Source organism: Biomphalaria glabrata, chromosome 1, assembly GCF_947242115.1.
Source record: "Biomphalaria glabrata chromosome 1, xgBioGlab47.1, whole genome shotgun sequence".
Classification (NCBI taxonomy): Eukaryota; Metazoa; Mollusca; class Gastropoda; family Planorbidae; genus Biomphalaria; species Biomphalaria glabrata.
Genome location: NC_074711.1, coordinates 20,089,670 through 20,116,024, shown reverse-complemented (window position 1 = coordinate 20,116,024; position 26,355 = coordinate 20,089,670). Strand labels below are relative to the sequence as shown.

The 26,355-nt window shown below is 37.1% G+C and overlaps 1 protein-coding gene across 7 annotated transcripts in view; it reads right to left on the bottom strand.

The window, feature by feature from the left end:
- Nucleotides 1-26,355, bottom strand: part of LOC106050831 (potassium/sodium hyperpolarization-activated cyclic nucleotide-gated channel 4-like) — a 279,493-nt gene that overhangs the window by 191,993 nt on the left and 61,145 nt on the right. For 3 of the 7 annotated variants that reach the window (XM_056026982.1, XM_056027003.1, XM_056026997.1), the window contains exon 1: nt 12,730-13,432. The exons of 1 other annotated variant lie outside the window; for it this stretch is intronic. The gene's annotated coding sequence lies outside the window, so the exon portion shown is untranslated. Of the gene's footprint in view, nt 1-12,729; nt 13,433-26,355 lie in introns of those variants that run through there. 3 more of the 7 variants (XM_056027022.1, XM_056027009.1, XM_056027013.1) reach the window with 3 other exon arrangements.

Sequence of the window (26,355 nt, the reverse complement as noted above, 5' to 3'; positions counted from 1 at the left end):
TATGAAAGGACCTTGCTTTTAACGGTGCACTGGTTGCAAATCAATGTATGCAGCGTGACCTCTGAACCCTGATGTTTGATTTCCTGTCCAACTATAATTTATTTGCTAACGATGTTAACCTTGTATGTAACAACAGCAGCGGCGGCGGTTCTGTGATGAGAGGGGAAACTTCATTGTAGTGTAGGGTGCAAAGTTCAAGGGTCAAAATGTATTTTTAGCATGAAGATTTGAAAAGGAGTTCGCAAAAGATACACGTTTAGGCCACGTGACCTAATTAAATGCGACAGCATTTCCTATTTGTCCAACTGGAAGACCAAGTTTGTATGACGACAGACTGCGGAGAGGACAAAGCGCGTCTCCTATTTTTTTTTTTAAAAAAAGCTTATGTCAAACCACTCTGTCTGCCTGCTTGTCTGTCTGTCTTGTAAAAAGTTTCTACTCATTATTTTCCAAAAACTCATTCTCGGATCAAGTTGAAACATTGCAAAAGTTTTCATTTGCATAAACAAGACTTGAATCAGTAAAAAAAATTACCAACACGTCAATTAGTTACTGGTAATTATGGTTAAAGTAAATATGTAGGGTTTGGTTCCCATGGACAATTGTAGACATTTTTTCTCGCACATTCATTCTCTATGAAGTTGAAATTTAAAACAAATATTTATTGTAACTAACAAAAACATATATCAATTTGAAAAATTTATAAACTAGCCAATAGGCTATTGGAAATTAATTATTTTGTTTGATATAAAATAAGGAAAATAACTTCTACATTATTTAGAGATACAGTTGTACGTGCGGAATTATTCCCCTTAGATAAGCTTTGTTTATTTTTAAAGAGCTGTTTTCTTTCTATGAAAGTTAACAAACTAGATCTATATCGTGAATTAAAACGGATCAGTGTAAATCTCATATATGTTCACCTAATCTCCCTGTATCCACATGATCCATGCTTAAAAACAATAATGTCACTTGAATGTGTTATGCTGGGATCTCATAACTTAGTCACGTCTGATGCAATGTATCTCCAAATACTAGGGACATTATAATTCATTAGTAGAAATAATCATTGTTGTACAATATAAACAATATTCTTTCGAGAGACAAAAAGATACCTAATTGTAACTCAATTTAAAAACGAAGCTTTTAGACAACTCGGGTCAAGCAGTTTTTACATAAATCTTTTACATAAACGTATGTTACACATGAATATGTCGGCTGAACAGGTCAACTCATTTTCACATTCTACTTTTATTTTGGTGGCAAATAAATAAATGTAACGGGAAAAATTCTCCCTAGATCTAAATTCAATCCAGTTGATCAGTAATACCCAAACCAAGGCCCGCAGTCTGCGGGTCATATCCGGCTAGTAATTAATAAAAGTAATGTCACTTTGCTGGCTATGGTTGCTGTAAAAACTTTCAATTATTTCGAGATCACTTATATATATACTTCTGACCATGGGCGTAGCCAGGGGGGGGGGGTTCTTGGGGTTCAACCCCCCCCCCCCCCGAAATGAAATCGGAATTTAGTGACTGATTTTTTGCTTTGATTTTGTTTATTTTAGGTGAGATTTTAATACTAAGCCATCACTTGCCCTAGCACAACCAAAAATTTGAGTTTAAAACCCCCTACCACGGGGGGTTCGAGTTTAAAAACCCCTACCAGGGGGGTTCGAGTTTAAAAACCCCTACCAGGGGGGTTCGAGTTTAAAAACCCCTACCAGGGAGGTTCGAGTTTAAAACCCCTACCAGAGCGGTTCGAGTTTAAAAACCCCTACTAGGGGTTTTGAGTTTAAAACCCCCTACCAGGGGTTTTGAGTTTTAAACTCCCTACCTGGGGTTTTTGCAGTTAACTCCCCCTCTTCTATAAAACAAAACAAAAAAATTGCAAACGAAAATCCCCTCATTCCAAGAGCACAGTTAAGGAAGATTTTGATTTTAAAACCCCGTCTAAAATTTACGATAAACCCCCTCTTTAATATAAAAAAAGCTAATTACGCACTCAAAATGTTATGAGCGTAGCTAAATGGGTTTCGACTCAGTTTTGAGTTTAAACCCCACTTTCAGTGGGGTTTGAAGGTAAAAAATACCTCTTTTTAATAATAAAAAAAAAGCAAATTATACACTAAAAATGTTATGAGTGTAGTCTATAGGGTTTTGAGTTTAAACTCCCCTCCAGTGGAGTTTGAAGCTAAAAAGTACCGCTTCAATATAAATAAAAGAAAATTACTCACTCTAAAATGCTATGAGCGTTGCCGAAAGGGGTTTTGAGTTTAAACCCCCATTCAGAGGGGTTTGGTGCTAAAAATACATCTTCATTATAAAAAAAAGCAAATTACACACTAATATTATTTGAGCGTAGCCAAGCTAATCGGGGGTTTTGAGTTTTTTCTATAGATGGCTTTTTTTTTAAAGTTTAAAACCCCTCCAGATGGTTTTGAGTCTAAGATCCCCCTACAGCGCATTTTGAGGTGGAAAACCCCAAACAGAAGATTTTGACGATAAAACTTCTCTTTTCGATATAAAATCTAAAGCAAACTACAGTCACTTAATTCAAAGAACGTTTTCAAGAGAGGTTACACATTTTTACCAGTGGCAGGGCTCCATTAATAAACTGCAGTGAATAGTCATCTACCGAAATCGAAAAACACTAAATATAGCTCAACAAAGATGGCTAAGACAGATTTCAGGAGTCAGTTATAGAGATCGGATCTAAATCAAGGAATCCTATGCCGAACTGGGAGTCGACCCCTTAGTAAGATTGTGAGAGAACGACGCATGAGGTTTGCGGGACATGTTCTATGACAAAATGAATTACGCAAAAGAAGAGTTGCAATGATATCCTAGTACAACTTGACGCCACTCATTCATGGAGGTCCTCATGGTAGGTGGGAAGAGGTTTCAGACATTACCAGTGACAGATTTTTATGGAAACTGCTTGACATCAAATGCTCCGAACGGCGTGGGAGGGTCTAAATCAGTAAGAATAGCACATTAGGTTTTTGAAATAGAACTTTTTAATAGCAGGAAAATGCACTGTAGATACCTCAGAATATGCATTTTGTTGGTTTTCAATATCAGAAATAGTGCTTGGGAGCGGGGCTTTGCCCCGCGCTGGGGGAGCTCCTAGCGCTCCCTCAGACCCCTTTGTTAGTAATGTCGGGGAATCTACAATTTTTTCACTAACTCATGGAAGAACCTATTCTAGGGCACAATAAACGTCTTCCGAAAGAATGAAGGGTCAGAATGTAATAAAGATTATGTACACACACACACACATAAATACATATTTTTTTTTTCGCTGGGGGGGGGGTAGAAAAAAATTCGCCCCCCCAAACCCCCCCCCCCCGAAAAAAAATCCTGGCTACGCCCATGCTTCTGACTGAGATTTGTCTTTCGATGTCACAAACAACGAATATAGAATGTAGCCTAGATCTAGAAGATATGAACTTCTGCTTGCTATAAACCGTCCTCTGACACCAAGTAGAAATATTCATTAAAGACAATTTTCATAATGATAATAGCTGGATATATCTGAGATTTACACTGATTAGTTTTCAATCTACATTATATACAAGTTAAATGGTTACAATTATCTGAAATTGAATGAAACAATGGTAAGCAAACGATATTTATTTTTAATTGAACATGTTCTAAACAATGCTACTGGCAACCTATTGTCTAGTTTTTTCAAATCATATATATCTATATTTTATATATATATACTTTATTATCTTTCTCACTTCAGTGGTAATATAGTAATATCACTAAGTCAACTAGTTGACTTCAAAAGACTCATTTCTTCAACTTATTAAAGTATAACTTATTTGTTACGTGACTTGGTCATCCAATAACTTGCTACAGCAGAGAAACCATGAACTTCATCAAGTCATTTCACTAGCACTACCTAGTTTCAACTACCTAAACTTGGTACCACTACTTCTCTACCACCCTGGATCTCACCTACGACCTTACTTCCGGTCAGACATAAATTATGTTCACTATTTACACATTCCTACTTAGTATTCACCAAATTCACCAAAGCACAATAAGGTTAACAATAAGTTAACAATATTGCATAATGACATTTTTGTTTTGCTTGTTCATAATCCATTCGCTTATTTCAGCCACCACTTTAGACAGCACTGACCTATATTTTTCAATGACAATGGTATTGAGTTTTAGCACCGCAACTTTGATGCCGGACGTTTTTGACTCTAAACCTGCTAGACATTTATTCATGATGCATGTTTAACTTTTGTACGTTTGTTGTACAATTAAAGCAATATTATTTTCAATATGTTTTAATTATGTATTTTTATATAAATTATTTATCTAGAACAATTGCTTTTTTTTTTCAAAAGATGGTAGAAATGAAAGCCAGACTAACGAAGTCATCAGTCTTTATCACAGACAAATGAACAATGGATCAGACCAGGGGTAGAAAATGGGGGAGGGGGAGGAGTAGGGTTAGGGCATGAAGTGAAGAAATAGGAACACCTGTCATTACCTTGTAACAGTGTAGGTAGATGAACATGGCTGCCTCCCTGAGTGAGTGGAATAGACGTTTGTGTATGAATGTGTTTACTTCTAAGTATGATAATGCAGATGTGTGGAGAAAGACACGTCCCAGCGTACTATTGTTGCTATATACATCAAAGACCAGTTCTTGTGTCGTACTTGCTAATAATTTAATTTGGTGTCAGCCGTGTAGAACTTACTAGTTGAAACAAATGTTTAGTATAAGAAGGTTTGTGTTTGCCGCGTCAGCGTAATAACTACTGGCGGCAGAACGGCGATACATGAATCATTGAAAAAAATTAGAATATCGATCAGTGTAAAACGATACATTGTTAATTGAGATAACTTTTATTTGAGTGTTCTTGAATTCTGGAATTCGACAAATAAAAACAAAAAAAAATATTTTACAAAAAAAGTATACAACGTATAAAGCAATTACTTTCCTCTTAATAATTAAAAAAAAAAACAACTTTACATTTAAAGAAAGGGAGTTTTCAACGTTAAGGATTTAGGTTGCAGTTTCCACTAAGTACAATTTAAATAGTCACTACCTTCATCTTCACCTTTTCCTTAGTGTGTAGGACCTTTGGGGCACCACACAAGATCTGTCAACCGTCTCGTAGTCTCTAGTTGACAATTTTTTAGAAAATTATCTTTGAATTATTATTGTGGATGATGAGTTATTAATTTTTGGAAATTCTAATTAGCTGGTAATCTTCATTTAACAAATTTTCAAAAACTTCTACCTGGGACTGTTGATTGTTAACTGTTTGGACAGTGAGTACGACATTGATCACTACAGTTGAAATAAAGTAGGAGGGGCCCATTGATCGAACAAAAGGAAGCTCGTTCTTCTACAAACCTTGCTATTTACCGTAGCGTCAAGTAATCAAAGTTTCTACTGTTTTCTGGTGTCCTGGCCAGTCATTCGAATATCTGTCCTATTGTACTCCCCGACACTCCAGCAATGGTAATCAATACAGTTAGTCATCGAGTCTGGTTTATTGCCTCGGTAAAATTAGCGGGCTGTGTTTTCTTGTGGGTTTTTTTTTAAAGCCAGACTATGTTTTTTAGATTGACGAACAGATTAAGCATGAACTGGCTCTGTGTGTATGATTGAAAGGCCTCAATTGAAATGATTTAGATGGGAATGATTCGGTGGAGGAAATATGTCATTTAAAACAAATCTCGCACGATAAAACCCAGAGGCAGACACAGACACATGAAACAAAGTGATGGATACTTTTAAGAGTTGATGAACGCACCAGATTCTGTTAGGAATACGCGGAGTCTGGGGTCAACCATCCATGCAGGGATGGAGTATCGGTATTATTTTATAAATAAAAATGATTTATTAACAGTTAGGCAGCAATGTTGGGAAATGTGAAGTGTTTCTATTGCACTATGTCACGTAGCAGTGTAGCTGCATCTAAAGTTAACTTTTCCCGGAAGTAACCTTAGTAATCACCTCCATCTTTTTTCTAGAAAATTCGAAGACCGAAGAGATCTAACATCATCTGATCACGTGATTTGAGCGTGGTTTTTGCCTGAGAATTAAGGGATTGGTTTTAAAGGGTAAAAACGCTTCCGTTGTTAGATGGAACTTAAAGAGACTAGTCGCATACAAGTTCAATTGTAGAATTAATATATTTGTTTAAATTTATTTGTTAACGAACTCTGAAGAAGATATTCAATTGATACAGTTTCATTTGTACATTTTGTATATTGTGAGTGATTCTTAGTTCTTTAATTAAAGTTTTGTATTTTGAATTGAAGGATCTTCATTACTTGAATCTCTAAAGATATTTAGCTCAAAGGAACATCTTGTGACATAGTTGACACCTCAAGATCCTGTGACACACAGAATAGTTTTCAATATTTTTTAACGTTAGCGTGTTGTTTTTTGGTTATAACTTAATATAAGCTGATGACAATGTCTTTCTACCATACCTCAATTCAAGTCAGAACTTCATGGAACTTTCAGGAACCTGCAAGGAACCTGGACGCGTCGCGGATCTCAAAAACGGCTCTTAAAGATTCTCCTAGAAATGTAATAGTTGATGTATATCGCTGAGTCAAAAAATTACTTCCTCGTTGGCCACTTGAGGAAAACTCTAGTTTGACCGCTATAATCTTTCAAAGTAAAAAACAAAAAACAAAAAAAAATGTAAATTAGGCTTGAGAGCTACAATGAGATCCAGAGCCTACATTGGTTTTGAAAAGACTATCGATTTCGGGAATTTCCGAATGTAAGGTATTACTGATTCAAGAGTTTAATAAATTAATGTTCAGGAAAATGTTGCGCATCGTCTTCTAAGTCTAGCTCTCAATGCATATTACTGGAATTATTATAATAAAAACCATGGCGCAGTCAACCGTAGTGTAACATTAACTGAGTTATATTCATTATTGTCGTGACTTCATTGAAAGTGTTTTTATAAGCTTTCCTTATAATTTTACGTAACTCTTATATACTTTACATCCAGATTCTAAATATAGAAGTAGATGTAGGTCTAGAGATAGAATAGATCTTCAGAGTTCAAATCAGATGTCTAGGTCCATTTTGTCTTTAAAAAATGTATTTTTTAAAATGTTTTTCTTGTTACCGTATAAACTGCTTTTTTATCAACGAGTTGAACGTTACGACACTGATACAGAGCAAAGAGTTCGCCCCAAAAGAAATACTTTCTGAACGCTAGAGATTAAGCTGCGGGGAGGGTTGGGGAGGCGATGGTAGCTTAGAAATCGTGGCCTGAATTGTCTACCCCATTCGCCACGCTAAAGTGTCGCTTCAGAAACATTTCTAAAAGTGTGTTGAGGACTGAACGAGAGGAGCGAGCGAGCACTAGCAAGACCAGTCGATAGAGAAGGCCTGAACACTGACCTGAAACGTCACAACCTGTGGGCAATTCAGACCAAAAGGTATGTACGACGTGGCAAGGAGTTATTGATGTAAACTGCCCACAGGTTGTAGCATTCTACAAAATTGAGCAATAATTGTTTTCTTCTTAGATTCTTTTTATGATACTTAATTTAGAATACTTTTAGTTGCTTAAAAATCATGGGCAAATTTGAGAAGATAGTTTGTATACTAACGACCATTAAATGTTTCCATTGCGAAGTCCTCAAAGAAAAAAAGAAAAAAAAAAGGCACGTTCAGAAGAAAAAGATTTCTTGGAAGTCGCCATGCAGTTAAAAAAATGAATCTTCTCTCAACAAAAAGTCTCACTACACACAAGACACCCTTGAGAGATGTCAATAAACAGACAGTCTGGGAGGGAAGTTTAACAGTAAACTTTAGCCAGAGACTGTTGAGACAATACACTTGCTTTAGTTTTAACTTACAGCATTCAAAGTCACAACACTCCTGCAATCAGATCAGCTTGTGTTATGAGCTAACGGGCTACCTGAGAACAATGGGAGGTGTTCATTGTGGAGGCTTTCATTTGATGAAATAAAACTTGTCTGGTATGCCCTTAACTTTGACAGACCTCTGGTATTTCCTAATGAACAATCTAGTAGAACACGAGAAACGTTTTTAGTTCAAAAGAAAATACTTTTGGACTCAAACCAAAAATTTCAAGTCACCTCTTACAGTTGAGGTTTGCCGACAGAACATATTAAAATATGCATAATTCATTTGGCTACCCGGTCGTGTGGTATGGGCTCTGGACTGCTGTCTCAATGGTCACAGGTTTGAACCATGCCCGCCGATATCAACCTCGGTCCTGCGGGTCCTGCGGGAGGTTTGGGCTAAGAAATCTTCAATTCTGAAAGAACATCCGAAAAATGTAAGTAAGAAAAAAAAAAAGCGAAACTGCGTTATAGATATAGAGTCTTACAGTAAAAGTGCATTGGGTTTTGGCGTTCAATAAGACAGTAGGTTTCTAGGCCAGTCGGAAAAGACCACTACACCCATGGATGTCTGGACCAATTTAGCAGCGAACTACGAACTGCGAACATATGAAAACTTTCAACATATAGACCTGAAGGCATTCGTTCGTTACAAATACTATCAACAAAGTTCGCCCATTACCAAAACGACTTAGTCCGATATAGTTGTACGGAGGTAAAAGGAGAATATCTAAGCATTTAGGAAATAATAGTTTTTAACAAGAAAAACATTTAAAAACTACACATTTCTAAAAGACAATACCTCTGTTGTAAAACTTGAAATATAATAGAATTAAAAATAATAATAAAGAATGTTTAGTTCAAACGGAAACCGGGTATCGAACCCGTGATTTTTACACCGTCAGCCGCTAGAGCGAATGATGTTACCGAGACGGCCAGTGGCAATGTGTAAGAACCATTTATTTATTGGTACCCTCATTACATGTAGAATCTAAGATCTGGTGTAGAACTGAGGTGATAAATAGAATATTAAAAATATAAGCAAAGCTTAGATAATCTATCAATAAACTTCAAGCAACTTTAAATTTAATAAACAACTCAGTTATCGGTACACTACGCTACGGCTGACTGCACCATGTATTTTTTTTATTCAATAATTCCAGTAATAGCCTTTGTACAAATACTCCTTCTTCCCTAGTGCTATTAGAGCATGGAATGGGTTGCCTGAGCTAGCCAGGAAAACCAGTGACTTGGCAGAATTTAAGTCATTGGTTAATATGCATGACTAAATGCATGACGCGTAGGACGTAATCATCTTCTTTTTTGAAGTAACGTCTGTATTATATAAGAGAAGAGAAGAGAAATCTACACTTCGAAGACGATACGCGAAACTTTCCTCAACATGAATTGATTCAACTCTTGAATCAGTAATATCCTACATTCGGAATTCAAGAACGCGATAGTTTATTCAAAAACGATGTTGGCTCTAAATCTAAGTCTGGTTCTAAAGTCAAATTTACATTTATTTATTTTTTTACTTTGAAAAATCATAACTGTCAAACAAGAGTTATCCCCCATGTGGCCGACGAGCTATTAACTCTTTTCTCAGTGGAATATCTATCAACTGTTCAGTTTCTACTATAATAGTTAGAGGCGTTTTTGAGATCAGCGTCCATGCAGAATCCATGCAGGTTCCTGAATGTTCCATGAAGTTCTGGTTTGAATGGAGGTATTGTAAAAATATGTTAGCAATAGCGTTATTGGTATTTCTAATATATATAAATTTAAACTATAAAATTTAACTATTTAAATTTTAAAAAAACGCATGTATCTATTAAACTGATAAAAAAAAAGAACTGTAAGGCAGAGATTTGGCAACTCTGCGTTCACCTGCACCTAGGTTGAAAACAACAACAATAAATGTTGCAAGTACTTTCGAGGAAAACTTGCCGAGTTCCACGAAGTGTTCTTCCCGAAGTTAAACAACAGTCCGCGAGAGTTTGGCATTCCTAATCATGTCTGATTGATAACGTCTCGTGCACCTGTGACGAGCACGCTTAAGGTTGACTTCGGCATCGTGCCTGGCGGAGTGATCAGAATCACCTGGCTCTATCCAGCGCTATCTTTCTCTTTGACCTTCCAGCTAGACTTTTATCGTGAAACATAACGACAACATTGGCTAGAGAAGAGCGGGCCCCCAGGAGCAGACGACAAGAATGTTGTGTCCAAATGTTTCTACCATCAGTGGAGGTATTACATTATCGCGAACACGAGAAATCTGACTTTAAGATAGTGCTGAAATACTTCAATTGAAAAGGTATCATAGACTCTGATGAGGTAATTTAGTTAGTTCTTATCAATTAAATTTGTGGGTTTTTTTTCCTGCTATTCGCAAATGAAATTTGAAAAGTATTTTGAATTTAGCTGTTCAGATAGTAATGTAGTGCGAGTGGTCTATGTTTGTATTTCTTTCTCTATGTGATGTTATCTTACTCTGACATTTTCAGATAGTCATGGTGAGAACGGTTCACGTGTGACTGTGTTTGATGTCCTAAAGTTTAAACGTGTTGTTGGTTGTCTTTAGATGGACAACAAAGTTAAGATAACAGCAAACTAACCAACAACTGCAGCCTAACCAGCAACAGTAACCTAATTAGAAACCTAACCTGCAACAGCAGTCTAATTAGCAACAGTAGCCTGACCAGAAACCTAACCAGCAACAGCAGTCAAATTAGCAAAAGTGTGTATACACACACACACACACACACGCACGCACACGCACAGACACAGACACACAGACACACACACGCACACGCGCGCACACACACACACACACATAGCCCTCCGAAATCAAAGCACTGAGCCCTCTTGTTTTTTAATATCCATTTACTGACTCAAGGCTGTATCTTTCGGACCAAAACAAAATCGCGAAGCTACTTTAGCCTCCAGCCCCAGTGAAGTCGCCCAAATTTCACACCCCTCTGTCCGTGCCAATAAAACCCAGGAACCATCCAGACAAGAGTATCAGAATACAAAAGAGTAAAGCTTTCACCCTATCAACATTGATCCCAATAAAACGAATACCAGCGAGCAAGTGACTGTTTTATTATTTATACAGCTAACTGGACCCCAAGCTTGACAAGTGACAATCGTCGGCCACTTCACAAGACGGTGTTGCCGTTTAACTTTCACACCCAACAAATTTCATCCCACACCCAGCCAATTTCATCCGATACTTTCATTAAACAGTTAATGAAGTTTGCTCACGCTTGCGGCTGTATGACAAATTGAACTGTTCACACTGGTGGATCTTATAGAAATATGCGCGCCAAAGGAGATTATTCTTATTTTGTCTATCGTCTGCTATGCTAGATGAAAGCAAAAGGCGAGATACGAAGCTATAGTAAGGACAGAATACATTGTTGTTACTAGAGGCTGAATGAGACTATTGATTGATTTCAATTTGGATCTAAGTTTCGTTACGGTACATTTTCTGTGTGTATTCAAACAGTTGTGTCTTATCCATGACGATAGTGACGAGGTCGGATCCTCGAGAACATAATTTATTATTAATGTAAGTCTACGTACACATTACATATAATTTAATAACAATATTTCGCTTACCTGAAGCATACAGAGACAAGATGAATGTTTTGGTCAATACAGGTGATATAATATGGTGACGATATGTTTTTAATTGAACATTTTCACGATAAACTAAACAATCTCAAGGCCGCTAACTGAACTTCATTGTTGCAAAATATTTTTTTTATTAGCTACAAATAAAAGAGGTTGGAAAATTTGATTCTGTAGGGTTAAAGGGGCACAAAAGGTAACGTATAAATTACGGGGTAAAAAACATAATATCACCACCTGCTTTATTTTTACACCGGATGCACACACACACACACAAAAGATATTTCATTATTTATTTTCCACCATTGATAAAAATATTTGAAAACAAAATCTCTAAAAGTTCTATGCACAAAACTTGTAAAATAAAAAATAAAAAGATTTAATATTCCCAAAAGTTCCAGTATCAAGTGAGCGACTGATTAGTTTAAATTCTATCAAGGTTTGATCAATTATCTATTAGTATTTTATCTGATGAAGCAATTCCACTGCATTAACTTCACGTTTTAACGCAGACCTATGAGATTCTCGTAGGGAACAAATCGTTTATCTTACAATGATACAAACAAAAAGTAAATTCTGATGTTTGTACGCACACAAATTCAGAGACAAATGTTGCTCTAAAATTTGACAATTTACGTCAGGAAAATATAGCTGATTTAAAATTAATTTAAAGTTAATCCTACGGTAAGACTGATATGGTTTTTAAAATGTTAATCAACTAATCTATATTTCAAAAATGCAAATTCTAAGAAGCGTGATATTTTGTAACAGAAAGAGAGGTTCGTGTCTAGACATGAAGTCACATGGTTCGTAAAATTCTTATCTCAATCGTCTCTAGAGTTTCCTAGAACGGAGACATAGTGCTACAATCCTGTTCTGTTGTCACAGATTAATAATAAATTACTGTAGACGTTACTAATTAATAATGATAATAACGAGACTGTCTTTATCAAGGTAGACATATATAACTAACTTTTGTTTCCGTCCGATTCTTTGCTTTCGCATAAAACATAAACAACAAACAATGACGTAATATCTTCTAATATTAGCACAAATCCTATTTACAACTGGTTTCGTAGAAATTAAAAATAACCTTGTTTTCGAGAACAGATCTAGATGTATAATTAGAGTGGGAACTTAGACTGATCTAGACTTCGTAGTAGTACAGATCGATACAAATTCTTCTGTTGATATTTACATCTCGTGAATGACCTACCTGCTTTTATCGACTCCATCTTGATATAAATAGATCCGATATTATAGTCTTGAAAGAAATCTTTTATTTTTTATCAAAATTCTACTTAGAAATCACTAGAAGAGCGTGAAACTAAAGGTTACATTTCCTCCAGCGCTGGATCGAAACACTATTTTCACCGGATCACACTTACATGATGATCTATCGATATTGCACAAAGTGAAACGCCTTATTTTATTTTCTGTAGAAAAATTCAATCATTAGATCGAACTACGCGAAGAACTTAGTTGTGAGATCGATAGAATCAAAAGCAGAAATCATTATCGATCACATCTATTTGCACAAGCACACGCAAATTTTCAATCATAAGTTTTAGCAAAACTGAGAAGTAAGGATGAAAGAAATACGATGTAAGAAGAACAAACAGCGAAGTGGTCGGAAATGTAGTGCTTGGGTTCAATGCGCTTGAGACAATAGCGCTAGTTCTCACGAAATGATCTCAACTCCCTTCCTTATGCCCTGCTCGCTCGGTACGTTCAAAAAGTTTGTTGCCTACCCACCTCGGACGGCAGCGAGATATCCTTGTCGATAATCAGAAGCGGGGGTGGGTGGAATCACGCTCCTCTGAAACTCGTACACACTCCCACCGCTCTTGCTCCACTCTCTTTCGCACGCACACACACACACACGCTAAATTGTAGCTCTTTAACTCATCCCACTCCTCTCCCCGCCTCTTCTTATTTCTTGCCCCTTCGATGTCTGTATTCTTACAGCTGGTCCAAGCAAGTGGGGGTCAAGCAACAACGTCAAGGAAACAAACCGAAAATTTAAAAAAAAAACGTGATTAAAATGACGAAAGGAAACAAGAAATAGATTTTGACCTTTTGGAGCCTCACTGGCTAAAGATATAAGGTTATCAATATGTGTCCCTTGAAGACCTAACACGTTGTCAGTATCTATATATATAATTCTCTACATGGCTCAAGAGTTTGGACAAGAAGTAAAGGAAAGATCACTCTTTTATTTCTGCAAGTCGGACTAGAGGTACCCTACGAAAAAAAGAAGAGGGGGGAGAGAACAAGTAGTATTCACCCGTCACAAAATAGCAGTGCCGGACTTTACCGTTGTGTCCAAGAAGTCATTGAAAGATCACTCTTTTTTTTTATTTCTACCCCACGTAGTTTTAGCGGCGAAAAAAAGAGTGGGGGGCGGGGAAGAGAACAAGTAATCTACTCCCATCACTAAATAGCAGGGCCGGACTCAACCGTTGTGGGGCCCTTTGCGAAACGGATTTCGCGGGGCCAAATCGGGTTAGGGATACGGATAATTAGTGAAAATTAATAGTTTGTATTAGAAAATAAATTCGTCTTTGCATTTTTAAAATTCTTTACTAGGTACAGAATTACTTTACGAGCCTTGCGTGTAACGAAGTCATACAGTATATCATAAAAATTCTGTTTCCTACATAGATCACGTTCAATAGCAAGAATTAACAAATGTTTCATTCTATCTACGAGAATTGTTGACCTCAAGTAATTCTTCATTAGTTTGAGGTGCGAGAAGCTTCTTTCACAAGATTCCACAATTACGGTATTGCATATTGCCGTTTTTTTTTATTGCGCATAGCATTTCCATATTAAATGACATCCCAAAATGACAATTTTTGTCTATGTATTTCAGGAGATTTTAATGAGTTTTCAAACGATTTTAATAATTTCCGGAGATTTCAAGGACGTTTTCGTATATTTTGCAATTTCAGATTTCCAGGAGCTCCTAGTAAATCAGGCGACCGCGGTAAATCTGTTATAATATATAAAATGGTTTAATTAAATAATTTACACCTAGATTAAGCGCGGGTCCTATGAAAGTGCAGGGCCCACTGCGGTCGCATAAGTTACAGTCGCCTTAAGCCAGCCATGCAAAGTAGCGGCGTATGCTACGCCGTGGGTCGACTAGTTAGTATCAAGGTACGGCGAACGTTATGCCCTTAGAAGTAGCTCGTGAACAAGGGAGATAATTACGTCATTTAGAAATAGGAAGGAAAATTTCCTTCCCCTAGTTTTAGATTTGTTCGTTACAAAATGTTAACGATTTAATTTTTTTTAAACTATATAATTTATAACAAACTACCCAAATAAACGGTGTACAATATCTTTTGCGCATTGGGAATTTTACAAGATCAGTTAAATGTAAGAAGAACGATGATATCCCATAAATGTGCAAGGCTTTGGTTTCTGTTTTATCTAGGATTAGAACTTCTTAATAGAGTCCACCGTAGGATGCTCTATCTCGTACTACAATTAACAATTACCTATCTTTGTACAAATATTGGTTTCTGTTATTTGCCTTTGTCATTTTTTTTTCTTGTAAGTCCGACCTTTAGCGCATGTGAAACTCAAAGCCGCCCAATTAAATTGTCGGCTTTCGCTTTGTAAGTCAATGCCCATCTGATCCTAAAAATGTTTGAAAGACGGATGAGGTCCTACTGCAGAGATTTGTTTACACCCTCTACAAAACTCGAGGTGTTATCGGTGACTTTGAAAAATCTTACGAGGCGACAGTACTTTCTTTTCTCCATTCCCGACTAGATTACAGTGATGACAGATCCCCATTGCATAGAAAGAGAGCGAGTGCAGTGATGTAACGACGATGCTTCGAGGGCTGTTTAATGCCTTCTTTTTTCTGTTTCATAGTTACTGTCAGTCTCACAGAAAAAAAAATACTTTTGCACTTTTGAAATGTTTACTGAGCATCAAGAAACAATTCACGCATGAGAGGGGAATTATGGGAAACATCTGGTACCATGCAGGCGGAGGAATTCCCCAGACTCCGTCGCATCAGCGTGGCACCTCCATGGTAACGTCCGCCCTGGGAAGTGGATAGGCCAAGAACGGAAGCGAACACGGCTCCCAGTGAGCTACCACTGTTATGCTCTAGTGAGTGTACCTGTACGTGGTGGGGATGTGAGAAAGACTTGTTAACCAGTCCGAAACCCTAACCGCTTCGTTACCCAACGGGGGCCATACGGGTGGTGATGGTCCCCTCACGGGTGCGGTGGCACATTATAGGCATATGAAGCCCCCCCCCCCCGTGGTCTTGGCCTCCGGCCTCGCATGGGAGGAAGAACTCATGTCGTTAGCTCAAGGTACCGTATCCTATATCCAGACGGATGTGATTACATGATCATCTAGTCGCTGGGGGATTCCAGACAGAGGGGTTGGTGAAATCCTTTCTCTGATCACGTGGTTCATAAAAGGGAGGCGGAAATCTGGAACCACAAAGGACATCTGATTCAGGTAGCACGGAGGCCAATGAATGATTATATGTTCGTCCTAAGTTGTTTTTCTGCGTAACTTTTCATTTCAAATCTATTTCTCTGTAGTTCACGTGTAAGTGAGGAAGAATGGATGGTTTTGTTTACCTGAGGTCAAACTTGCTGTGGCTACTCCAGAATGAGATGTTCATCAATTGAAACTTTTTGTTTACGAATTTCTTTCAACTGTTGGAAAGGTTTTCTAACTTGTTGTCAGTGCTAGAGTGTAACAAATGGCTTGAAGGTCCTAATGGAAGGATAGAGTTGGGAGAACATTACTCCTCACACCAACATTCATACAGACTTGCAAGGAGGCACGTTACACACGATGTTAAATTTCACATGCAGTTTCGTACATAGTCATACAGCCATATATATATATATACATAATGTGGATGCACCAGAAGACACACACATTAGGAGCTTGAGAATGTAAAAAAAAATATTTTTTTTTGGTCCGTGTCTAAACAGCAAGAGAGAAATAGAGAAGTGAGAGAAAATAAATGGGAGAGAAAGAGAGGAAAATAAGGAGAAAAAAAAAATAAACGAAGAAATACAATAGAAAGGAAAAGAGAAATGGATATATAAAGAAAGGAGATAAAGAGAAGAGAGTGATAAGAGAGAAAGAGAGAGAGAGAGGGGGGGAGGAAGAGAAATAAGAGAGAAAGAGAGAGAGAAAGAATAGATAGATAGAGGGAGAGAGAAAGAGAAGAGAGAGAGGGGGGAAAAGGAGAAACAAAACAGCGATTTCCTCCTAGCCTCGATCGGAAAACGAGGCACGAGTTCTGCTTACAACAGCAGATGATTAATTGGGGAGTTCAATTGGAGCCACTTCCTATAACCCAGAATGATAAACTCGTATTGTGACGTAACAGTGTTAAATGGAAATATCAATCTTGTTCCCAGACTCAGAGAGAAACACATTTTCTTCAAATGAGTTGCCAAAATTTTGCAATATTTTCTTTTCTCATTCTGTTCATAACATTTAAATACTTCTAAAAGTTAGTGGTGGAGGGGTTTAATTAAAAAAAAAAAAGCTTTTTTCCTTTTTATACCCAGCTTTGAGTTAATAGCAGACTTAAATTCCTCTTTAGGTTATGCGGTATGGCCCGCCCCTCAGGGGTGGAAATAGAGGCCCCTCACTCACTTTAGATATTCACCCTTGAAGAAGTGCTAAGGAAATAATGAGAGCAAAGTTTTGATGGTAATTTTTTTATTACTAGATCTAATTGGCTTCTAAATATTACCAAGAAGTTCCACATAATTGAACTGTATACTATCTCTATACATGTATATTCATTTCTTTGAACATTGGTTACTGCAGCCAATCAGAGCTAAAGATCTACTTTTTAAATTCTCGCTCCCCACCACCCCCACCCACCAAAAGGAAAAAAAAAAGGAATGTTGCTCTCAACTAGAGAAGATTTACATGGAATACTTCGGTGTAAGCACGCCTGTAATTCTCAGTTCTTTGTCTGTAGTAGACAAGTAATCTCAATATATGGATATACACTACAATACAGTCACCATGGGGATAATTCAATAAAGTCAGTTCAGGGATAGAACAATAATATGGCAGTTGGGAATAGTTGGGATAGACCAGCGGTATAACGATGTGGAAGATTTGAAACTGGTATGTGTGTACGCAATGTACCGGCACGTCTACCATAGTTTAATGCACAAACTTAATGTTCGTCTATCGTGGCCACCTCATCAAATTCAAGAAAAATAATGTGTATATTTTCGTTTCCAACTGACAGCTCTTGAAGGTTTCAAATTGTATTTTTAATTCATTCTGACGTCTTTCCTTTTTTATTTCCCATTTCTAAGATTCTTCCAACCTGCCAGCACATTGTTCAATTCAAGCTCATAAAAAGAATTTATCTACAGATTACCTCCCTTTTTTCATATTTCAATAGTGTTTCTTACAAAAAGACAGTAATAAATGTGATTTGAAAGAATAATGAAACAATATCTCGGTCATTACAATGAAGAGTCGACTAGAAGCCAGTGTAGGGCAGAGAAAGATTCGGCTCCCTTTAAAACTAATCTCATTGTAGCAATTCACTTCTCTATTGTGTTATCCAAATTTTGTTTTTAATGCATGATAGTGACCCGACGAGTTGACGGGAGGGGAGTAATGCAGTTAACCCATATCCTGTGCCGCCACTGCCCATTTCTAGTGCCGCCACTGCCCAAACCTTGTGCCGCCACTGCCAATACCTTGTGCCGCCACTGCCCATTTCTAGTGCCGCCACTGCCCAAACCTTGTGCCGCCACTGCCAATACCTTGTGCCGCCACTGCCCATACCCACTGCCGCTACTGCCCATACGTACTGCCGCCACTGCCCATACCTACTGCCGCCACTGCCCATACGTACTGCCGCCACTTCCCAAACCTTGTGCAGCCACTGCCCATACCTACTGCCGCCACTGCCCATACCTTGTGCCGCCACTGCCCATACCTAGTGCCGCCCTAGCTAGAAATTGATTGAAGTGAGTAGTTTGATACTCCAGAACTGTTTTAATGATCGTTACAAACTAAATGTTCCCAGAGCGTGAATAGAAGAGCACTTCATCGTTTGTTTTGTGTTTAGAAAAAAAAAAAAGGTTGATGCTACCAAGTAGGACAATCCAATGAATGCCTATAATTACATCAATCAGCCAAACTCAGGATCGATTTTAGAACTTGGTGAGTAGTAAACACAACATTTCATAGCTCACGCCTCTCAGTTCTGAAGTCAAATCTATAGTCAAACTACAGTCAAATCTACAGTCAGATTTACAGTCCACTCTACAGTTATATCTACAGTCCACTCTACAGTTATATCTACAGTCTACTCCACAGTCCAGTTCCAGCTAGATCTATAGTCAGATCTACATTCATACAAGAGTCACATATACAGCCATAAAACTGTCAGTCAGGTCTACACCAGCTAAGCTAACTAAAACTAAAATTTTACTGGTTACGTCACAAATTAACGTCAAAATATCCAAATAATTCCATCTTACAGCTACTCCAAATAATTCAATCTTACAGCTACTCCAAATAATTCCATCTTACAGCTATTCCAAATAATTCCATCTTACAGCTTCTCCAAATAATTCCATCTTACAGCTACTCCAAATAATTCCATCTTACAGCTACTCCAAATAATTCCATCTTACAGCTACTCCAAATAATTCCATCTTACAGCTACTCCAAATAATTCCATCTTACAGCTACTCCAAATAATTCCATCTTACAGCTACTCCAAATAATTCCATCTTACAGCTACTCCAAATAATTCCATCTTACAGCTACTCCAAATAATTCCATCTTACAGCTACTCCAAATAATTCCATCTTACAGCTACTCCAAATAATTCCATCTTTTAGCTACTCAAGACGAAAAAAAAAACTCCAACTTTCCAAGGAATTAAAAATCCTCAAATAAATATACACATTATTTTCTTCGTTGTCCTAATTAAATACGAACATGTAAATCTGGTTTTTATAGGGAACCGAGACCTTTACAACATAACGTAGGCTCGGCCTGCAATACATTTAGTTGCTACGATTAGAGATACGCGAACTCACTCTCAAAACTTGCAAGTTACAGTGGTTCAAAAACTGACGGAATACAATGGTTCAAAAACTGACGGAATACAATGGTTCAAAAACTGACGGAATACAATGGTTCAAAAACTGACAGAATACAGTGGTTCCATAACTGACAGAATACAATGGTTTGCAGCAAACCAAGGGAGAAAAATCTGACCCAGGAAAGTACAGACCAGTATCACTTACCAGCATCACATGTAAAATCATAGAACACATAATATGTAGCAACATCATAAGCCACTTAGACAAACATAATGTCCTCACACCATACCAACATGGCTTTAGGAAATATAGATCATGTGAAACACAACTGATAGGACTAATTGATGATTTTTCAAAAGGTTTAGATAATAGTGAATAAATAGATGCTATCTTACTAGATTTTTCTAAGGCTTTTGACAAAGTCCACCACCATAGTTTGCTTAAAAAATTAAAATATTTCGGCATTAATGGTTCACTGCATCAGTGGATTAAAGATTTTCTGATAGGGAGAGAACAAACTGTAATAATAAATGTCTCTAAATCAACACCGATAACAGTAAACTCAGGTATACCTCAAGGAACAGTCTTGGGTCCACTACTATTTTTAATTTACATAAATGATTTACCAAATTGCATTACTTCAGGAACAAAAGTCAGATTATTTGCAGACGATTCCATAATATATAGAACAATAAAAACAACACAGGACACAGATATTTTACAAAGAGAATTAGATGAATTACAGAAATGGGAATCAAATTGGAGCATGTCTTTCCACCCAGAAAAATGTCAGTTGTTAAGAGTAACAAAAAAACTAAAACAAATTAATTCCACTTATCTTATTCATGGCAAACCAGTAACACAGACTAAAAACGCAAAATACCTAGGTGTTATAATAAATGAAAAACTGTCATGGAATCCACATATTGATGAAACTACAAAAAAATCAAACAAAGCATTAGGATTTATTAAAAGAAATTTCTATAAATCAAATAAGAACATAAAACTAAAATGTTATTTAACCTTGGTTAGGCCAATAATAGAATATGCATCCTCCGTTTGGGACCCCTCAACTCAAGAAAACATTAAAAAACTGGAACAGACACAAAATAGAGCAGTGAGATTCATAACAAACGAATATTCACATTTGACTAGAGTAACACCTTTAGTAAAATCCCTAAATTTAGAAAGCCTTCAGGACAGAAGGCTGAAAAGTAAAGTAGCAATCATACATAAAACACTGAACCATAATCTTCAAATACAAAAACAAAATTTAATAAAATACTCTGAAAGACACAAAGATAAAGACACATTCCTCATCCCATATGCTAGGACGAATTCGTACAAATACTCCTTCTTCCCTAGTGCTATTAGAGCATGGAATGGGTTGCCTGAGCTAGCCAGGAAAACCAGTGACTTGGCTGAATTTAAGTCATTGGTTAATATGCATGACTAAATGCATGACGCGTAGGACGTAATCATCTTCTTTTTTGAAGTAACGTCTGTATTATATAAGATAAGATAAGATAAATGACGTTTACGCTAATTTTTTTTTAATTCGAAATAAATAAAACATTTTAACATAGCTTGCTTTGTAACTGTTAGAAATAAGAAAGATAATCACTCTGCCTTCATGGCATACCATGGACTACAATGAAACAAAACATTTTATTCTCACAATGAACTCCTGTCGCATAAAAGAGGGCTAGAATAGCGTTGACGGAGATGCATTAAAAATATCTTCTTGAAAATCACGCCTTGGGTCGATCTTTCAGCAGAAGCTCTTTGCACAAACGGTATTTAAACATTTCTATCTAGAAGATGAAACAGTTTCATTTCATTGTTTGGAAGTTGAAACATCCGTACAAGGTCTGTTGCCTTTTTGCTTCATCAATATCCAACAAAAGGATGTATAAATAAAAGGGTCCCTTACGCCAAATCTATTGTCCGGGGGGGGGGGGCTTGACCTCTGCATTTTGACATTCGACATCCTTACAGAGATAATGGTGTAATATTTAGTGTAAAAACACATTTCGGACACTCATTAAGGGCCTCTTCCCCCTCAAGTGGGGGCCTGGTGTGATTTTCAAATTTGGACCCCCCCTATCCCCCACCTTAGCTACGCCGCCGCTCCAGATGGTTCCAATTTAAAGTTATATACTTAAGAGAACTAGGGGTAGAAACTGTCCCGAGGTTTGAGATTTCAATGTATCCACTGTAGCGAACTAGAGAAGGCACTTTACTGGAGGCCCAGATTGAAAGCCATAGTATACTATATATCCACTGTAGCCAACTAGCGAAGGCACTTTACTGGATGCCCAGATTGAAAGTCATAGTATACTATATATCCACTGTAGCCAACTAGCGAAGGCACTTTACTGGATGCCCAGATTGAAAGTCATAGTATACTATATATCCACTGTAGCCAACTAGCGAAGGCACTTTACTGGAGGCCCAGATTGAAAGTCATAGTATACTATATATCCACTGTAGCCAACTAGCGAAGGCACTTTACTGGAGGCCCAGATTGAAAGTCATAGTATACTATATATCCACTGTAGCCAACTAGCGAAGGCACTTTACTGGAGGCCCAGATTGAAAGTCATAGTATACTATATATCCACTGTAGCCAACTAGCGAAGGCACTTTACTAGAGGCCCAGATTGAAAGCCATAAAGCCATACTATATATCGATTTGGATGTTGAAAACTAGGAGGAAGGCTAACGCGGATCATTGAATGACTGTAATTTGAAAGCATAACAGTTAGACTGCTTGTAGTGAGCCATGTTTTGAACATTGACTTCTGAGTAGCTAGGCACTGGATGTTAAAACAACATTCTCGGTCCCGGAGAATTATGTAAGATTTAGAAGCCAGACAAGCGCAGCCCTGGAACTGGAGGATGACACTGAGTAGGTTTCAGTCTGTAGGAGGAGCAGACGTGAACGAGGTGTGGGGGTGGGAGACAGGTCATTGGTTGAAGTCTCTCAGCAAATGTCAGGGAGGAATCCACGGATTAGTTAAACAAACTTTATCACAGACATTTTTTTTTCTAAAATGCAAATTTTGACGTGAATCTGCTAGTTGTCATTGTTCTCTGTTATAACTACTGTATGACAGATCTAAATAGAGAGAAGAAAAAAACGAGCAAACTAACTGATGTGCTATAAAATACATTTTTTTTAAAATATACTCATCTTCGTTTTAAAACCCATCATGTGTTTACAAGTGTTCACTCATCGAAGAACATTCATTTACTGAAATGAACCCATATTTATGGAACTGCATCACGGACACAATTACATTTAGAAAAGAAACAACTTATCTAGTGGGGAAAAAAAACACAGGTAGATTTTTCATTACTCGTTGTAATGATCTTTGATTAAAAAAAAAAAAAAAGCTGCAGGTTTGTAAATCCGGGCTTATTGCGTAATGCTTAAAGCTTAAGAACTAATTGGTTAGAAAATGTGAAACCAGTAATTCCTTCAACTGTTTTTGACACTGACCTGCTAGGTTTGTAAAATAATTAAGATTTTAAGATTTAGATCTTGAAGTTTAGACCTTTCAATTGAGATTATACGATTTTGATTTTAACACTAAGATATTTCGAATTACATTTGATGAATTTGATCTTTAGATTTAGTTCCTTAGTTCTTCAGATCTAGTGTTGTGAACCTTAGAATCACTGGCGGATCCAGGGGAGCGGTAGGGGCGATCGCCCCTCCCCCACTCGGCCCCCCACAAGGGGGGAGGACAAATTTTGGTAAAGAAATCACACAATTTGTATACGAATTTATTAGTTATGTTAATAATCTTTAGTAATTATTTATATTTCAACCTATTTTTATATTATTTCGCCCCCCTTCCTTAAATTCTTATATCGAGTCGCCCACCCCCTATTCTTTAATGCCAAATGCAATCATTGGCAGAAATTATAAAAATGAGCGAGAATTAATCGTTTTCACTCTACCGCCCTCTCCCCTTTCCAGACGAAAACATGATGTTTTAAACAGAATATTCAAATATGGCGACGGAGTTTATGTAATGGCACAAAAAAAAAACTTTGTTTTGGAAAATTTAGAATTCATACGAAATTTTCATTATAAGAATAACAATTGAGATGAGCTCTGAACCCAAATATTATTTTCCTAGTCACCTTTTTCCAACTTTTACTCATACTGAAAATTTTCTTTTGTGTAAAGAATTTTGAGACTATAACTCACAATATACGTTTGAATCCTATTTAGAGGATTTATTTAGAGTTTTGAATTACATGTCCGTAACAAAACAAAGTTACAAAAATGCCTATTGAACAAAATGTATCACATACAAATGAGATTTTAAAAAAAAATATTATTTTTCGAATATTGTTTTTTCGGCGGCGATTCTCAAAGCCTTAATCCAAATATATGGGGTATCTTATCTTTTCAAGGAACAAATCGGTTTTATTTGCAATGTAGTAAGGGCCTGTAAATTCATAGAATATTTTTCAAGTAAAACATTTCAAAAGGTCCATTTTGAATAGGATGAATAACGAGCTGTAAATGTCAGGAGAATGCGTTTCTGCAGTGAGGATTGTAAGAAAACGCTTTTGGTGCCCCATACCTCACTGGGAGAGCTTGCAGCGCTACCCCAGACCACCTAGCCGTCAAGATAAAGGCCTCAATATGCCTTTTTGTTTTTGTTTTTGTATCGTTTTTTTCGCCAAAGGTTGAGAAACACTGCTTTTTAAAAAAACAAATCTAATAAATATATATAGGGCCTAAAAATTTTGTTCTACACCTGGTGGTGAGACAGATGGGGGTAGGGCTGTGTAGTTTTAGACTACGCCAATCGCTCCAGGCCAGTGATAGACTAGCGGTCAGCCGTAACGAATAACAGTACACACCAGTTCAGCAAGGACCTGTGTTGTAAATATTACTTATGCAGGTCACGGCGGATGTAATCAAGCCAGTGGTCAAGCGACGTTCCATCCGGTTCTAGAAGACCAGTAGGGACCCTATATAAGAGCGAGTGTGTTTGAGTCAACTTGAGTCAAGACACTTCACGTTACCTCGCAATGTGACCAGTACGAGGCGAAGTCCGAACCAGCACGGTGTGTGTGAAGTCAGTCCGGTGCAGAGACTAGGTTTTTGGACAGTTAGTGTAATGTTGTTGCCAATTGTGATGTATTTGAAATTAAACTGTTACTGATACTTTGGAGCCCTGAGTTATGAGGTTCTGTAAGTTCGTTGTGTCGTGTGGTGCAGTTTGCAGAGAGCCTGGATAGTAGGAGAAAGTTACAATATATATATATTACAGAGAGACATATTTCATCATTATTTCTACACCAACTAGATTCTAGAACTATATGACGTTGAGTCGCAGGAATTTGCGTTTAAAAATAAATCATACCTAAAGGCCCACCTTCTTAGCTCTTGAATACGATTCTGATTATTTTTATATAGGCAGCGAAGTCACGTGACTAGCGGCTCACTTAGTTTGCGACCTAATGTTTAAGCCCCTCAACAAACAATATTTAACCACGGACAGGTAAGTTTATTATACAGCCCACTCCAACCCCCCTCTCAAATGCTCGTGCATCAACTTCATCTCGCGTCCAGACTGCACCGACCACTCCATCAACAGCCTCCAGTGTTAACCGCCTCGATTTTTTTTTTAAAACTTCTTCCCAAACCAATTAGGTAAAACTTACTGGCGTGCCCCTCTCCTCCCCCACATGTAAACTAGCGATTGTCAATCTTTAGTGGGTTCCACGTACAGCTTGATTGAACATTTAGTGGAGAAGGTTTTTAAACGTTTCGTTTTTATGTTGTTGTTTTTTTTACTTTGACACAGGGAGGAAAGTTGTAGCATTCTAAGAGATCTGATGCACCTGTACTTTTTAAAATCCTTTTTACAATTAAAATTATTGTAAACTTATCTTATACATTACAGACGTAACTTTAAAAAAAAAGATAAGATAATTACGTCATACTTATGTATGTATTTCAATTAGATCATTCGTGTTAATACTAGACTCTGCTTAGTCGTTTGTTTTCTTGGCTGATTCAGGCAACCCATTCCATAATCTAGTGGCACTAGGGAAGAAGAAGACTTATACGAATTGATCCTTGCATATGGAATAAGACAAGTGAATTTATCCTTTATGGTGTTTTTAATAGTTTGTGTTTTTCTATTTGTAAATTTGGCTTCAGAGTTTTGTTGCTACTTTACTTTTTTTTGTCTTCTGCCCTAAAGTAGCACTTAATTTAGCGATCTTACTATTGGTGTCACTCTAATCAAATGTGAATATTCGTTTGTTAAAAATTTCACGGCTTTATTCGGCGTCTGCTTTAGTTTTCCAAACAGATGACGCACATTCTAATACTGGCCTAATTAGGATATAAATAGCTTTTAGTTTTATGTTTTTATTTGATTAGTAAAAATGTGTTTTCATTAAACTTGATGCTCTGTTTGATTTTTACATAAGCTTCTATCAACTCTTTCTGTCTGTCTGGTAAAAAATGTGTACAAATTATTTCTCCGACACCCAAACTCGGATCAAGCAAAAATTTCGCACAATTATTTCTTTTACCTGACAAGACAAGAAGCAATAACAAAAATTAGATAATTAACTATTGTTAATTAATTATTTTGTTTGGTATTTCAAACAAAGGAAAAAAATTGTACTTGACTGAATTGGTGGTATAAGCTTGATTAGTCCCGCTCGCCGCTCTAGATTGAAAGAAACAATATTTAAGTAGGGTA